We start from the raw sequence: 6,000 nt of genomic DNA, 5'->3' as shown, positions 1-6,000 counted from the left end.
CAAGGGCACATTAGGGTGACAGTCTCAGGGAAGAGTAAAAAGGATCACTTGTTAAAAGGAAGATCACATAAAGAACTATGCTTCTGCATAAGATACAAGAATTGATGATTTATTGGTATGATTTGTTTGGTGTCAAAGCTCCTTCTATCCAACCCATGATAAAAAACATAGTCCAGTGTGGCTATCATAATATTTGAATTTCAAGCATCACAAATTAATTAAGAGTATAAAGTAAAATTTTTAATATAAAGAATCCTAGCAAGATTAACATAAGACTTAACTGTTAGTCATTAATATCTTAGTAATGATTTAAATAATATTTTCAGAGCTGCTATCCCCTTTATTAAAAGAACAGAAGTTTTTAATAAATAGAAAATGAAAAGGTCTAGAGGCAAGAGTGGACTTGGCAATTAGAAATTGCTGATTACTTTGGGGAGGGACATAGGAGAGACATATCAGAGGATAAAAGAGAAGGGGAGAGGTAGGAAGAACAACAGAAATAAGCTTTATTTACTAAATAAAATAAATATTTGCTAAAATGCCCCTCCTACATGGCTTTGATCACACAGTGTGTGTACTAGTAGTAGTAGGTGATATCTAAGGTTCTCTCCAACTTTAAATCCATTAAAACCATTTTCAAGTTTTATTCAGTAGATAAAGAAACAGACTCAGAGAGGTCGACTCAGACTATTGGAATTAGAAGGGACTTTATTGGTTATTAGTCAACAGGTCAGTCAACAAACATTTATTAAGCATCTACTAGATGTCAGGAACTATGTTAAACTCTGAGCATTCAAAGATGCACAGTCTTGCCTTCAAAGAGCTCACTCTCCAATGGAGACAATATGCAAACAACTATACACTAACAAGAAAATAGGCTTGAAAGATCTAGTCTCTGTTTCTTGGACACCAGATGTCCAAGTTTGAGGGATCACCTCTCTATGTACTTTGTGTCACCTCCATATTTCTTCTAGGTGACATTCTCTTAAAAAAAAAATTCAGATTGCCCAAAAGACCAGGCAATATCTCATTACTTTATGGACGGTCCATTGGAAAGGTTTCACTATTTCTGTGGATTAGTGTTTCTGTAGCCAGGGCATTTCCATGAAGAACTGTGGCCTTGCAGAATGAAGCTAGAAGCAGGGAGCTAGAACCTTTCCAAATTACTAATCCCTAAATGGCATGTTAAATTGTCACCCACAGATCAATGAAAAGATATCATTTTTGTGATGATGGCTTTTCACAGGGGACCTAGGAGAACTTCATATTTAATGTTATAATAATAGTTTCCATTTGAAAGGCATTTTTCTTGGATAAAATACTTTCCTATAAATCATATAATTTAATCCTCACAATAAACTTCTGAGGTAGGTAGGAAGAGTGAAATATTGGATGTTGACCCCCCCCAAAAGCAGCTGGATTTACTGTGTAAATTTGGAGAAGTCACTTAATATTGATAATTATTCCCATTTTGATATTAAACTCAATGGATCTCAGATTCCTAATCTGTAAAATGAAAAGTAGTACTAGTTGACATTCAAGGTTCTCTCCAACTTTAAATCCATTAAAACCCACTTTCACTTTTTATTTAGTAGATAAGCTTTATTAATAGATAAATTAGATGCATTTATCTATTATAATTAGTAGATAAATAAACTTCTCAGAGAAGCTGAGACTCAGACTATTTGAATTAGAAGGGACTTTATTGGTCATTAGTCAACAAGCATTTATTAAGCAACTACTAGATGTCAGGAACTATGTTAAATTCCAAGCATGCATAGATGCAAAAATAGTCTTGCCTTCAAAGAGCTCACACTTCAGTGGAGACAACATGCAAATAACTGCACCAACAAGATGTATAGAGCAAAGCTCCGAGATGATCTCAGATAGAAAATATTCAACTTTGAAGGGATCTGACAAAGACTTCTGGCAGAAAGTAGGATTTTAGCCAAAACATGAAGGAAGTCAGCAAAAGAAGGAGGCAGAGATAAAGAAAAAGAGTATTCCAGACATGAGGTATATATAGATAGTGAAAATCCTGGAATTGGCAGGTGGAATATTTTGTGTGAAGGGTGGCAATTTGGCCAATGTTACTGAGTCATACTGAGTCATAGTTTTACAAGGAAGGAAGGAGACAGGTCAGGAAGTGCTTTAGAAGTCAAACAAAAGATGTAACATTTGATTCTGGAGGTAAGGGAATTACTGGAGGGTTTTTGCTTTGATTGGCTTTTTGAATAAGGAAGTGACATTCCCTATTGCTTTTTAGACTTGTATTTTAGGAAGTTCAGTTTGACAGCTGAGTGGAAAGTGGACTGGCATGGGATGCAAGGAACTCAACCAGTGGGATATCCCAATAATACAAACATCAGGTGATAGGAGCATGTATCAGCATGGTAGCCATGAAAAAGAAGAGAATAGGGCATATACAAGAAATGCCATGAAGGTAGAAATATCAAGAGTTGGCAAGCGACTGAATATGGGGGATGAGAATGAGTAGTCAAGGAAGATACTTAGGTTGTGAGCCAAGGCTCTCAACAGTAACAGTAAAGTCAGGATGAATGAGAGGGTTGGGGGAAAGATAAATAATGAGTTCAGTTTTGGACATTTGAATTTAAAATGTCTACAGCGATGTACAAAAATGTTTGTGGCAGCTCTTTTCATAGTGGCTAGAAACTGGAAAATAAATGGATACCCATCAATTGGAGAATGGCTGGGTAAATTGTGGTATATGAATGTTATGGAATATTATTGTTCTGTAAGAAATGACCAGCAGGATGAATACAGAGAGGCTTGGAGAGAATTACATGAACTGATGCTAAGTGAAATGAGCAGAACCAGGAGATCATTATACATGGCAACAACAGTACTGTATGAGGATCAATTCTGATGGAAGTGGCTCTCTTCAACAATGAGAGGATCCAATTCAACTCCAATTGATCAGTGATGAACAGAACCAGCCACACCCAGAGAAAGAACACTGGGAAATGAGGGTGGACCACAATATAGTATTTGCACTCTTTCTGTTGTTGTCTGCTTGCATTTTGTTTTTCTTCCCAAGTTATTTTTACCTTCTTTCTAAATCCAATTTTTCTTGTACAAAGATAACTGTATAAATATGTTTACATATATTGTATTTAACATATACTTGAACATGTTTAACATGTATGGGACTGCCTGCCATCTAGGGGAGGAGGTAGAGGGAAGGAGGGGAAAAGTTGGAACAGAAGTTTTTGTAAGAGTCAATGTGGAAAAATTACCCACATATCTGTCCTGTCAATAAAAAGCTATAATAAAAAAGGAGAAAAACAGAGATAGAGAGAGAAAGAAACACAGAGAGAGATTTAAGAAGATACATTGAAAAAAGCCAAATAAAGCTTTTACTTCAAAAAAATAATAAAATATCTACAGGAAATTCAATTCCAGATGTCCAATGGGCAGTTAGAGACCCAAGAAGAGTTCAAAGAAAGGTTAGGGCTGCATAAATAGATCTGAGAATCACTTCATGGATTCATAGGAGCTGATGAGGGCACCAAGTGAAATGCTTGAGAGGGAGAAGAGGAGCTTTAGGTGAATGATCACCGGGTATTACTTGGATGGAGATTCAGTAAAGAGCACTGAAAGACTAAGCCAGACAGCAAGAAGGAAAACCAGGAGAGAGCAGCAGCGTGAAACAGAGAGGAGAGAGTCAGGGAGATGAAGGTGAGTGACAGTGGCAAATGCTTTCTCAAGGCACTTAACCTCAAAGGGATGAAAGATACAGGAAAATAGCTGGGGACAGGGGAGGGACTGGTAGCAGACCAAGTCGGGATTTTTTGAGAATGTGAGAAACATAGATATGAATCTTATTTTATAGATAAGGATAATGAGATCCAGGGAGGTTAAATAACCTACTAAAAATTACACAAGTAGCCAGCAGTAGTAGTGATCACTTATAAATCTGGTGTTCTGCCCACTACATCACATTATAGTGCCTCCCCAATCTAGAAACTTAAGGATAAATACTATCATTTTTCCTCCCAATTTCCCCTCCCAGCTCTGAACCTAAAGGTCCTAGAAACTTTCCTCAGCACTTAGGGCCTTCCCTTCTTGAAACCATCAATTCCTCAATAAAGCTTACCTCCTTCTGCCATTGGTGACCTTCTTCTGGAGCATCTATTTTACATAGAGAACAAGGCTGGCCTTCATCCCTGCCCTCTCTACACCGAGATTCTAAGTTCTAAGTCATGTCCCTCATACTGGGCATCTTCCTATTATTCCTATTCCCGTATTTTAACACCTTTTTTGTAGTCTTCCCATTTTAGAATGTAAGCTCCTTGAGAGCAGAGGCTATCTTTCTTTTTCTTTGTATTTATATTCTCAGTACTTAACATAGTTATTATTATTCTTCCTTTCTATTTCTATCCTTCCCTTTCTATTTTTCCCAGCAAGAGGAAACTGAAAGGAAAAAAAGTGGCTTTCTTGCTTTTCTTCTTGTTAGAATTATCACCAATATTGCCTTGAGACTGTGTGGTACATTAAAAAGAATGCTGGGTTGGGAGTCCATAGGGTTTCACTTCAAATGCTAGTCTCGCCACTTAACACTTGTATGACACATGGGACAAGGCACTTCAGTGCAATGGAACTCAATTTCCTCATCAGTAAAGGAACCTCCATCATCCCTTTCAGCTCTTAAATCTATGAAAACATGATTTTGGACTCAATTATGTTTCTAGATTATTGTACAACACCAGCACGGCTTACAAGACCTCAAGCAACACTGGAAAAATCTGACTTCAGAGAAGGTGAAACATGTCTTCTGCCTTTTGTGTAGAAGGAGGCCTACACTTTCAATTATGGTGAAAATGGATTTGTTTTGTTCAACTGTATTTTATGAGGGGTGAGGAGGGGGAATAGTGCTGACATTTTTAAAAAGAATGGGGGAAGTGCCAGCTGATATAAATTAGGTGTAACACTTGTGACATCTAGACTGTAGATAGTAAAAGCTGCAAAAAGTTCCTTTGGGGGAAATTATCCCAGAAGGGGCTGTGTGTGAGTGTGTGTGGTGGGGGGGGAGAAGGGAAGGAAGGAGGGAAGGAAGGACAGTGAGAGACAGACAGAGAAAGAGAGAGAGACAGAGACAGAAACAGAGAAAAAGAGACAGGTAAAACAGAGACTGAGAGATAAAGACAGAAAGAGAGAGAGAGAGAGACACAGAGACAGAGACAAAAAGAGAGGAAAAACAGAGACAGACAGACAACCAAGAGACAGACACACACAGAGATACAGATGGAGAGAGATGGAGAGACAGACAGAGAGACTTCAGTTCATTGTAACTTGGCTTGTCCCAAACTCCCAAGATCCTTTTCCTCCATTGGACAGCAAATCTCTGGGGATTAGGGTTACCCCTCTCTTGATGTTTGAGAAAAATAGAATAGTCAGCCTGGACCCATTTTTGGTGGGGAGTAGATGGGACTCCCTGCTGCAGAACTTTGTATTATGAGAACAAGAGCCAAATTCCTCCTCCGAGGCCTATCCCAGGCCACATTACCAGGAGGTGATCAGCATCTCCCTGGCACCTAGTCTGTTTGCTCAATACATTTTTAGACTCTGAGTCACCATCTAGAGACTCCCGTCCGGTATCTCTCTCGATTAAACTCAGTTTAATGTTACCGGGGCTGCTCCACCCTCCAGATGAGCTTTGTCATCCAGGCTCCTAGGCTCTGCAAGCCAGAGTCAGGGAGCAGTAAAGAATAAAGGGTTGGAAAGGAGCTGGCCACTCACTCATGGTGAGCTCCAGAGCATCTCCCCAGAGGGTCCCAGATGTTTCACAAATCCCCGAATGTGCTCAGGCACAGACGGGCCTAAGCAAAGTGAAGAAGTAGCTTGAGGTTTTTTTGAGGTCTCCAGTGTCTTTTCTCTTTTTTTCTTCTCCCCCCCCCACTCCCCTTTGCCTTCTTGTTCTCTTAATGCTATAACAATCCTATCTTGCATCCCTCATTCACATTCCCATACTAATGGCTG

Source organism: Antechinus flavipes, chromosome 5, assembly GCF_016432865.1.
Source record: "Antechinus flavipes isolate AdamAnt ecotype Samford, QLD, Australia chromosome 5, AdamAnt_v2, whole genome shotgun sequence".
Lineage (NCBI taxonomy): Eukaryota > Metazoa > Chordata > Mammalia > Dasyuromorphia > Dasyuridae > Antechinus > Antechinus flavipes.
This window is presented reverse-complemented; position numbering follows the sequence as displayed.